Raw genomic sequence first — 11,405 nt, forward strand, 5'->3', positions numbered from 1 at the left:
TTTACTACCCGGACATAGTAATGAAGCCGGACGTGACAGAGGTGTAAATCCGACCGGCAAACCTTCATCACGTGGTATACCTCGGGTAATGCCAATGCCGGCGGTAATGTAATAATTAAGAATAAGATATATATTTTATTAATATACCAAAATTTTATTAATTTAAAACTGTTTTCCTCCCTCGATATCCTTATAAAAAATAATGTACAAAAATTATAATAAAATAATGTACAAAAATTATAAAAATATGTATAAAAAAATTAATGTACAAAAATAAAAAAATATGTATAAAAAAATAATGTACAAAAAATTAAAAAAAAAATATGTACTAAAAAAATAATGAAAAAGAAATGTCCAAAAATAATTTAAAAAATAATGAAAAAAAAAAAAAAAAATTGAATAAAAATATATATTTTATTAAAATAAAAAAATGTTTTTCCTCCTCTCGCCACAGCATCCCTCTCCCACCGCATCCAGGCTTGGATCTCTCTCTCGCCGCGAGCCACCGACTCTCTCGCCGCGAGCCGTCGACTCTCTCGCCACAGCATCGCTCTCGCCGTTGAATCCTGAGCCGCGCGTTGCCTTTCTCTCGCCACAGCTCGCTCTCGCCGCTGAATCCCGAGCCGCGCGCTACCTCTCTCTCGCTCCGACGGGAGAGCGCGTATACCGCCGCGCGCTGCGTCTTCTCTCTCGAATGCGTGCGTCTCTCTTACTCTCGCGCGCTGCGTCTTCTCTCTCGAATGCGTGCGTCTTCTGTCTCTTAATGTCGCGTGCGCCTCGTAAGATAAAATTATCGATTCTGCCGCAGCATGGATGCGGCCCGTCTTATCTCGTAAGATAATAATATCGATTTTTTCTCGCTGAAAGCAGGCTTCAATGTCCTTGACACAATAATTATCTCTCGCAAAGTATGTAACGGGTGGCGCGCAAATAAAGTACACCATGATATATACATATAAGTATTTATTCGTCTTATATTTAATACATAATTATATATAAAGTTTTATTACATATTAAAAACTAAAGCCACCAGCTCGCAATCGACAAGTTGGTGCATGTCGAAGGCGTTGCTAGCGCGTATCGCATTCGACAATTTTCTCGCATTCGTTACAGTGGATGCAATATTGAAGAATTGCGTATGTTTGATATCGACCGTTGCGATGAACCTGGTCAGTCGATCGAACATTATTTCGATGCATGAATCGAGCTCGAACATACGACGTAACGTCGATTCGACCATCATCATGCGCACGTCCGCCGATTCGGGACTTATGAGCTTGGTGTCGTTTATCTTGTGAAAACGTACTGTTAGCGGCCCGACACTTATGAAATTATACACATCGTTGCTGGGAGAGTCATTGTTCAGATAATTGTGAATAGCGTGACGTTGCTCGTAGAGACCTTTCCACGTTTCGAGAGATAGTATTAGCTGTTTTCCCGATGATCTCCTATGGCGATCTCCACGTAACTCGGCGGATCTACTCTGATGCCGATTTCGAGGAATTTGAATTCCGTAGCCGTCAATGCGTATCGTCTTCCAAGTATACGAACCGCACAAAGCTCTAGCGAAACGCTGTAAAAATTAGATAAAAATTATAACTCGTAAAAAAATATAAAAAGATAAAAGTATAAATATAAAATATATAAAATAGAAAAAGTTTATACTTACTCGTCGCATTTTCTCTCGCACGTTTCATCACGTCTCGGCATGTAGTAATTCATGCTGCTGCTTTTTTGGTGCAGAATATTTTTCTCGAGGGTATTAAAAAGTGAACCGTCAGTTAGAACGGTCGACGAGAGACTGATCGTATAAAAAGTACTAATAATCGAGTAACGATCTTTTTTAAAATATTAGGAGAAGGGATTTTTTAGAAATGTCTGGTGAGGAAAATAACAAAAAGTGGTGGGAGTAAAGGAATTCTTAGAAAAACGATTGCGTGAGAAATTTTTAAAATATTAGGAGAAGGGATTTCTTAGAAATGTACTGGTGAGGGAAATAACAAAGAGAATAGTATGTAAACAATATGTTTATTCAAAAAAAACGGGTGATCGTTTGATCCAAGCCTGGATTTTGCGGCCGACCACCATTGAATAATTTAAATACATTTTGTAACGCGCAATTTTTACATGTTTATTACACCGTAGAGTGTATGTGGGATCTAATGTATTTAATGCAGGCACATCTTCATATATGGCATCAAGGTCTCAATGGATGAAACCGCTGCTCGCATCGTCCACTATTTCGGCCAGCCATTCTCGCTTTTCGAGTCCTTTTACATACACGAGAGAGGACTCCTCGTCCTCCTCGTCTTGTTCATTTATACCAATGATAGCTGTCGTGATCAAGCGCTGAGCCATGCAGTATGGAACATTTCCATCCTCCCATTGCAAGCTGTGATGATGCTGAGTATTCACGAGGCCTGGCGCCTTTCCGACTTTATAAGCACGCTGCATGGCACAGGGCATGCGAAGAAATAGTGCGACAGGATATATCCTCTTCTCAGGATTGCCGCTTTCTTTACGATAAATCGTTTTGTTTAGGATAAATCCTTGCAGGTCGACAAACGTTGGTGCGGACATGATCTCTTCGATGTGAGTCAGTCGAGAGGTATTACGATACCCTTCAGACATCTCACATCATCTTGATTATGTATCCTCCTCCCCCTCTTTCACACGCGTAGTTGTGTAAACATGTTTAGGTGATTTTGCGCACAACGTTGGTCAACGGGTTGTACTGGATCACGCGATCGTGCATGATGAGGCAGTACGCAGTGGTATTATTAGGTATATTCTCCTTACACTCAAACTCACATCCACTCTAATCTCACATCCACCGTTGCGCTCTTGATCGATTCGTTTTGTCGAGAACAATCGATAATCACAAACGGACCGTTTTGTAAAAACCGTGTGATGGTGAGGCTCGGCTCGAAATACTCGTATCCGTAATAATTTTTGCAGAAACGCACATACGTGTCATACAGAATCGACCATCTGTTTCTATCAAAATCCAGATTTATGTCGTCCGTACGGATAACTTTCCGAGTTCAGAAAGAGTTTCACGTTGGTTAATTTACAGTCGTCGAATCGACTCGTATCCTCGGACATGACATTTTTACGCCCTGTCTGCAAGGCAAAAATTACATATCGCGGCTTCTCCAGTTGAGTCGCGGTCTTAATGGCCCACGAATGCTTGGTCGTACGCTGCAATAGCGGAAATTCGTATAGATCCCACGAGCGGAAACCCATGCTGAGGTAACGTCCGCTTTCCAGAGCGCGCAGCATCGACAGCTTCTTAATCTCGCTCAACAACACGTGTGGCATTCGCCATTGTATCTTGAATATGTTGATCACAGGCTCTATCGTATTTATCACGGGAGTGGAAGTTTGAAGAATACTGAACACTAGTTTCACACATGAATACACTGATTTATTCGTATAGTAGTACAAAATTCGAGACTAAAACTTAGAATTAGAATTTAGATTTAGACTTAGAATTTAGAGTTAGAATATTATATCTAGAGTTAGAATTTTAGAATTAGAGTTAGGATTTAGAATTTGGACTTAGAGTTAGAATTTAGGAGTGCGACTATACTGTTCGGTGTCGCGCAGAGAACTGCCGAAATTCGGGACTGCTCTGAGGTCCTTCGTTTCGGCGGCTCGGGCCTGCGGCGGCCTGGAGAGGGGGAACTCTCCGAAGTAGGGGCTCTCACCGTGGTGGGAGATCCTTAGGCGCTACGAAGCGCCACGCTTAGTTTCTAGGCGGAGTTAAGCGTCATGGCCGGCTTTGGCGCGCTTTTCAAATAGCGTTTAAGGAACTTGGAGTAAACGAAAAAATTTATACGGCCGGACGTGACAGTGGTACCCTCGGTGAAAATTCGTGTATCGTGTGAACCAGTTTATCGTTGCTGTATGCACCCGCGGTCACGTTACACTCTATGCGGATAACGTTCACGTTGATAATATTAATCGCCATGTTCGATTTGTGCCATTGTCGCGGTTGCAGTATACGATTCGAGAATCCCAGCAACGATCCAATGTTGTTGGGCATGCTAAAGTTTATTCTGTAGGCACACTTGATCTCGCTTCTCATCGTATTGTAATTAGCGCGGAGCACGATTGGGTAATTTTCATCGTCGACACCTTTATCGCTAACAGCATTATGTTTTCGGAAAAGTGCTCGTTTCAAAAATTCATGTATTGCTTGCAGCTCGTACGATCCCTCAGGAATCGTAATTTCCGCGTCGTCTGTGCCGTAGTAAAATTTATTATTCGAGGAATTCACATTCGATATAGTGTGATAAGTTTCAAAATCCGTCAGACCGAGCTCGTAGTCCGCGTCGCTCAAATCTATGGGCGGAAAGTAAGTCGCCGCGAGGACGCTACTCTTCTCAGTCAATGTTAGTGTTAGCGACATGTTGACAAAACTGAGTTAAATAGCGCAATGTCAGTCTTTAAATTCGCGGCGAAAAATCTCGGTGAAACTGCAAGCACAATTGTCCACAGATACTCTGATCATACGTTTGATAAGAGGTGTAATTGTATTCCAATTTCGGCACATTTAAATATCGCACCAATTCCTCGGGTGGCCGAAGATTGCCAAAACTGTCGAAATAGATTGCGCAATTTCCCTTTTTGCATATGCCACCCAATGAGTGCCAGGACCGTCTGTGCTGTCCAGATTAACGCTACCGCTTTCATTTTCTCGCGCGCCATTTATCGGTAAATTATTGCGCATAAATACACCTTTAAAATATGAAATGTGCATACGTTTTGCAAGTTGTAGCAATTGCACATTTGTAGTTACACCTTACGGCATTTTTAACGTTTTTTTGACGGTTTTTTCCTCGCTCCTCGTCCATATTTGTAAGGGGCGAGATACAGTCCGCGGCCTTCCATGGCGCGATTGTGGCGTAGTATCTCTTGCAACTGACGTTGCGCGGCTTTATTGTCGTTTACCGCTTTTGCTACGCCAGCCGCTCCGCCGACCAGGGATCCGAGCGCGCCCAGCATTAATAAAATCGGCAAAAATCCGCCTCGTTTCGCTGCCGAAGGTACCCTCCTCTTCTTCGTCCTCTTTTTCGTCCTCTTCTTCAAGCCCATGCCGAGCTTCGTCTTGGCTTTCATCGCTGCCCAGACAACTGCGGCCGCGGCTCTCTCACCGAGACTCGAGTCTTTCGCGACGATGCGAGTTTTCGCTTTCTCGGCGAGTACCTTATCCGCCGCGGGTCTCTCGGTAAGTTCGCTGCTCCGAGAGTACGCTATATCGTGTTCACGACACGCCGCGTCCAATGAGTTAACGCCTTGATCACCTCTAGCCAAACGCTTTTCCAAACGAGTTCCCGGGCCGCAAAATTGATAGCCGGGAATATGAAGCTCGACCGGAAGTGCGTTTATCGCACGATTTAATAGACCTGTGCCTATTTTCGTTAACATCTGCTGCAATCTCTTTTTTTTTGTAACTCTGGGGGAAACCTCATGGTACCATCCGCCTCCGGGTAGAGGCGGGGGTTATGTGAGACTCCCTGCCCCGCCTGGCCGGTCCGCCGTAGCGGGCCGGAGAGTCGGGATCGGCGAGCCGGGACAGGACCTACCGCACTAAAACCCCAGAGGATGTCCTTCGCGGGTGTTATACAGGGGACGGCCAGGATGCTGGAATCCCATGCCGTCTAGCCGCCCCCCCGCCTTATCCCTCCTTAGGAGGATGCCGCGGAAGGCGACACTCTCCCCCCCGTCATTGTACGGGTTCTTCGCGGTTGCGGCGCAGGGCGACATCGACCCCACGCCGCGCCCTCTTAAAGAGTTTGAGGGGCGGAGCCATGGCTCGAGAACTCCCACTCGAGCCATCGCCCCTCGCCCCCCCAGTGTCGCAACCCCCGGACCCCCAAGAGAGTGGTCCGGTTTAGCGGTTCACTGAGGGGACCCTCATCAGGAGGCTCCTCTCAGAAGGAGAGAACCCCCTTCCGTGGACGTCGTTGCCCTCCCACCGGTGCTCTAAGGCTTCCGGTGAGAGGGCCCCGCGCGTCACGTCTCCGTCTGTGAGAGAGGGCCAGGCACCCATACGGAAGGACAAGTCCTCCCGCAGGGGATACGTGGCCCCTCCTCTCTAGATCCCCCCAGCTGCGGCATCCCTCCTTCCCCTAAGGGGGTTAGAGTCCGCACACAGCCAGGGAGGCCCCTTCCTCTCTCGGAGAGTGCAAGGGAGAGGGAGGGAGCGCCTAGGCGCTCCCATGTCTCCCCCGACACCCTCACCCGGCGCTTGACGACGCCGGGTTTTATGGGTACCCCTCCCCCGATCCCCGCCACCGCACGTAGCCGCGACCTTAGTCACGACCACCGACAACGGGGAAGAGGGAGGGAGACCCCCACCCTTAGGCCCCGCAGGGGGTGTCATAAGACACCCCCGCTCCCCAAGCCTATGCCGGCACCTGGCCGGCCGGAGGAAGTCCACGCAGAGTGGACACCTCGGGCCAGCCATGCACCCTGCCGCCTTGTGGCCAGGGGAGCCGCAGTTATAACAGCGGCTACCCCTGTCCACCAGCGAAGTGCACCGGTGCCATGTGTGGCCGGCACACAGACACCGGTAGCACCTCGCTACCCCCATGATGTTAGCGTCGGTCGCCCCACCGACGCCAACACCCTCCCTCTTTTTCCTCCTCCCTCTCCGTCGCTGGGGGCACCCTCCTCACCACTACTAGCGGTGCTGGTGATGCCTGTGGTGGTGGTGGTCCTTCTCTTTTTCACCTCTCTCCCCCTCCCCCTCTTCTCTCTCTTTATTTCTTCCCCTCTATCCCCATTCCCCCTCCTAACCACCTTCACCCATTCCCCAGCGGCGGCACTTTCCTCCTTTCTCCCTCTCAGGGTCCCCTGGACCCCCTCCCCTCCCATAATCTCGCCGAGGCGCCTCTCCACCAGCCCCAGCCGGTCCGAGCTGGCCGCCAGCTTCGAGGATATCTCCTCTAGTCTGGCCTCCAGCCCCACCGGCACAGGAGCCACGGCCCTCGACACCTCGACTACTTCTGTCTGCGTCCCCCCATCCCGGAACTTCTTTCCGGGGTGTGGGGCCGCCTCCGTCTGCATCCCCCGGTCCCGGAGTTTCTTTCCGGGATCGGGGGCCACGCCCGCACTTCTGACGATGTCCCTCCCCAACCAAGCACGTTCTTTTTGTGCCAGGACGGCAATAACCCGGACGACGTCTTCCGCCCAGGTCTGCGTCTTTTTGACGACGGTCTCGACGAAATCCATCGCCTCCGGCCTATCCTCCATAAATAGGCCTGCAAGCTTCAAGAGGTTGTCAGTGTCTTCCTTGACTGCGTCAAGTCCCCTGACAGCCCCGAAGCACAACTCCGCGGTGGGCGTCCTGGACATAGGCCCGTTCCACCACGGAGTCATCTCCCCCTCACAATCAAAGTCCGGTGGCATCCTTACCGGACCCTCCGCCTTCGGAACCTGCGACTTCCGTCTCAATCGGAATCGCAGGCCCCCCTTCTTTCACCTCCTGCCCGTCGTCTGTTGACGACGGGGCGGAGGCCGGGACAATACCCTCCTCCCCGCCGGGCCCTGGGGCATCCGAGGCCCCTGGGCCAGTACATGTTTCCTTTTTTTCCTGGTCATCATGTTTTCTTTCTTTGGTTTTTTTACGTGGTGGCCTTCCAAGGGTGGTGGGCCGAAGCCCTATGGCCCCACCAGGCCTAGAGTACCTCCGCAGGAGGTACAGACCGCTCTTGGCACCCCTTGCAAGGTTATTCCCCTGCGAGGGGTGAGCCCCCCACCACGACAAGATGGCGGCCACGGAGGGGTCCGCTGCAATCTCTAGACATTACTGAGCAAAGCGCGAGTCCGCGCAGCTATAAATAGGCCGACGTTGGAGGTCAAATCGGGAGTGAGAAAATGAAATTCGTGCGACAACCTCTGACGATACGAGTGATGAATTACGACGACAGAGTACGCTGCAGCGTAAACGAAGGTGTGCGCAAACACGGTACGATGCTACCGACAACTATACGCGCGATCGTTTGCGGCCCCTCAAACTGCGGTAAAACCAACGTGTTGATAAGCCTGCTGGAAAGTCCGCACGGTGTGCGTTTCGAGAACGTGTACGTGCACTCTAAATCGCTGCAACAGCCGAAATATCGCTATTTGGAAGATTTATTGACGCCGATTGACGAAATCGGCTACTTTACATTCTCCAATAACAGTGACGTCATTCCACCGAGCGAGGCATATCCAAATTCAATTTTTGTCTTTGATGACGTGGCATGCGACAAGAAAGATACGATAAGAGAGTACTTCTCAATGGGGCGCCACTCGAACATCGACTGCTTCTATCTCTGTCAGACATACGCGAGAATACCGAAACATCTTATACGCGACAACGCGAACCTGCTAATCCTGTTTAAACAGGGACGCCACCAATTTGAAGCACGTGTACAACGATCACGTGAATACCGACATGTCGTATGAGGATTTTAGTAAGTTATGTCGTACATGTTGGCAACAAAAGTATGGATTTCTAGTGATAAACAGGACAGCTCGCTTACAAACGGGCGATACAGAAAAGGATTTAACGAGTTCGCGATAAAAGACACCCCAGCAGAGAGGCCATTCTTCTTCGCCACACCTCCGGTCGGAGAACTCTATCTAAAGTGCTGGGCCGACATGGTTATAATATTCCGAAACGACATCACCTATTCTCAAACTTTAAATGGGTGAGAATCGGCTTTCTGAATTATGAGGCCCACGAGGCATATTCGGATCAGGAGGTCGCCAAGTGGCAATTTTTGGGAAGCAGAACTGGCGCTGGGGCTGAACCCAACGCAGAGGTTAAGGCGCCCCAACCGACGCTCATGGGACACCCATGAAAGGCTGTTGGTGCTCTAAGACAGCAGGACGGTGGCCCAGGAAGTCGGAATAGCTAAGGAGTGTGTAAACAACTCAACTGACGAGCAAACTAGCCCCTTGAAAATGAAAAAAAAAAAAAATGGATGGCGCTGAAGAGGTCTAGCCCTATACTCTGAGTCAGCGGAAGGGGGCGCAAACCGGGGCGCGCGTTGTTTTCTCTAGCGTCCGCACAAAGCCACCTGACGAGATAGAGAGGGTCAGAAGGCGATCGTGGAAGACCAGCAAAGAAGGGTGAGTGGGTCTGGGATGAGAGCCTGCCTGGAGCCGCTGCGGTGACAGATCTGGTGGTATTAGCAATACTGCCAGCGAGGCCATGGCAAAGGTAATGGAAGTGGACGAGTGAGGCTCAGATGATGTTTACCTCTCGCCTGTCGCTGGTTTCGTGTGAACACGCACGTTGTATTTTTTGTGAGTGCACCGAGTTCCGTCGCGATCCTTAAGCCCTAGGAAAAAATCCTATGTCAATGACGGCGTACCAATATACTCGAGTGTCGAGACAATAATAATAAATATTATCACGAAGACAACACCGCCAGTCGGGCGAAAGGGAATCCGAGTTCGACTATGTTTCGGAACATGCCAGCGGAACCGCATCAATTACGGGCCATCGGAAGAGTGTTCGTTGGGGGGTACCCAAAATGACCTGGAGACGCCGTTCGGGAGATCCGGGAAGAGTTTTTTTTTCGTAGAAGCGTTCGAGTTCCCTGGAAACTTTAGCAGGGAGATAGGGTTTGGAACGCGACGAGCACCGCGTTGCGGCGGTGTCCGGATTTCCCCTCGGACCTTTGAAAATTCCAGGAGCGGCGCACCGTGGAGGGTCGCGGGGGGGGGGGGGTGGCAAACACCCGGTTCGTACCCAATTCGAAGCAGGTCTCAAAGGTAAAGCGCCCTCTAGTCGGAATAGAATAAGGTAGGTAGGGAAAGCGGCAAATGGGATCCGTAACTTCGGAATAAGGCTTGGCTCTGAGGAGCGGGGCGTGTCGGGCGGTCGAGAAGCGGGTCTGCTGGACGTGACGGGGCATGGAAAGGTGACGGTCGGCGTTATCGAGCCGGGTTCCCGGGATCCGAGGACTCGGTCCCACCATGCCTTGGGCCTCCCGCGGATATTCCTTGCCTGCGAGGCTTACGTGGCGGCGAGAGCCGTCGTGGTCGTCCTCTTCGGCCGCCATTCAACGCTAGCTCAGAAATGGCACGGACTAGGGGAATCACGATTACCCCGCCTTCACCTCCGACCAGTTAATGATGTATCTAATATAGAACTGCTCCGCGCCATCTTTTAAGTTCCCTATTCTTCTATGTTGCTTCTCTCCCCCCCCCTTCGCTCTCTTTCACCGGTTCCCTCCGAACTTAATCGTCTGGTGGCCATTTCTTCCCGACTACTTTCCCTTTACCCCTCAATCCTCCCATTACTTCCTCCAACTAGCCCCCCCATCTAATCGATCACCCTTTTCTATTGAGCAACCTGGTGCATTCCTTCTTACCGGGAATTACACAAGATGTCAGGCGGCTTACTTGTCAGGGAGGCGGCAGGACTTTACTGTGTTTAGTTTTTAAATACTGTTATGTTTGTTATAGCCCCCCCTGTCGCCCTGCCTACCCATCTACGGTTCATGAACCTGTAGTGTCCATTTCACCCTTTCCCACCCCCTCGTTAGTAACCACCCCCCTCTTCTCCCTTCCTACCCCCTACCACCCAGCATAGCCCTATCGCCTCTCGGTGTTCAGAATCTTGCATCTTGCTCTAAGCGCCCTCCACTTCCGCCCCCACCCCCAAGGCTTTTGTCGGCCCTGAGCTTCTTACTATTTCAGGCCGCTCGTTACTCTAATGGGACTCGCGTGGGGAGGTAGGCGTCCCCATCTCCCGAACCTGCATCCCACGCCCTGCTGGTTTTTCCTTTTGTCCCCATCTCTTCATCCTGCCCTGCTGGGACTATTCGTCCCTACCCATGTCATTTCTCGAACATTGCCTAGTTAACCATCTCTACCAGTACTAGTCTTCTTCAGGTTTCCTTTAAATACGTCGCAAAGTTCCTCCGGCCAGCTTCTCGCGCACATTCTGATGTTTTCAGTCCATAGCTGGATGGACGTGCAACCTGCCAGAGAATTATGGCACCCTCCAATCCTTTTGTTTCCCTTCCGTCCCCTCCGCCCACCCCACATATACCTTATTCAACACTTTCCATTGCTGTTGCTGGCCTCCAACTCCCCCCCCCACCAGTAGCCCACTACTTCGCCCAGATCACTCTATATCTTCTAAACTTTGACGGCCAGGATTTGTTGGCCCGTGACCCATCGGCCGCGTGCCGTGCTGCCCGCACAAAAGCAGTCACGTGAACCTGCTTGCTGTTTATCCTCCCTTGGCTTTCTTTTTACGTCCATCCTGCTGCTTCACCCGCCAGCCCCCTCCCCTAGTCTAGCTCCCTCTGCCCCCCCACCTTATACCTCCCCAGAAGCTGGTTCCGTGGGTCTCTGTTCCGTCAATCTCCCTTTTTATCCGCACCATCCGT

General features: G+C 50.4%; 2 pseudogenes; both read right to left on the reverse strand.

The window, feature by feature from the left end:
- Positions 1–977: 977 nt before the first annotated feature.
- LOC146725156 (uncharacterized) lies at positions 978–1,774 on the reverse strand (annotated as a pseudogene).
- A 7,414-nt stretch (positions 1,775–9,188) lies between these two features.
- On the reverse strand, positions 9,189–10,067 carry LOC146725157 (uncharacterized; annotated as a pseudogene).
- Positions 10,068–11,405: the final 1,338 nt, after the last annotated feature.

The sequence above is a fragment of the Nylanderia fulva genome, unplaced genomic scaffold (assembly GCF_048542155.1).
Source record: "Nylanderia fulva isolate GAGA-0341 unplaced genomic scaffold, ASM4854215v1 Scaffold102, whole genome shotgun sequence".
Lineage (NCBI taxonomy): Eukaryota > Metazoa > Arthropoda > Insecta > Hymenoptera > Formicidae > Nylanderia > Nylanderia fulva.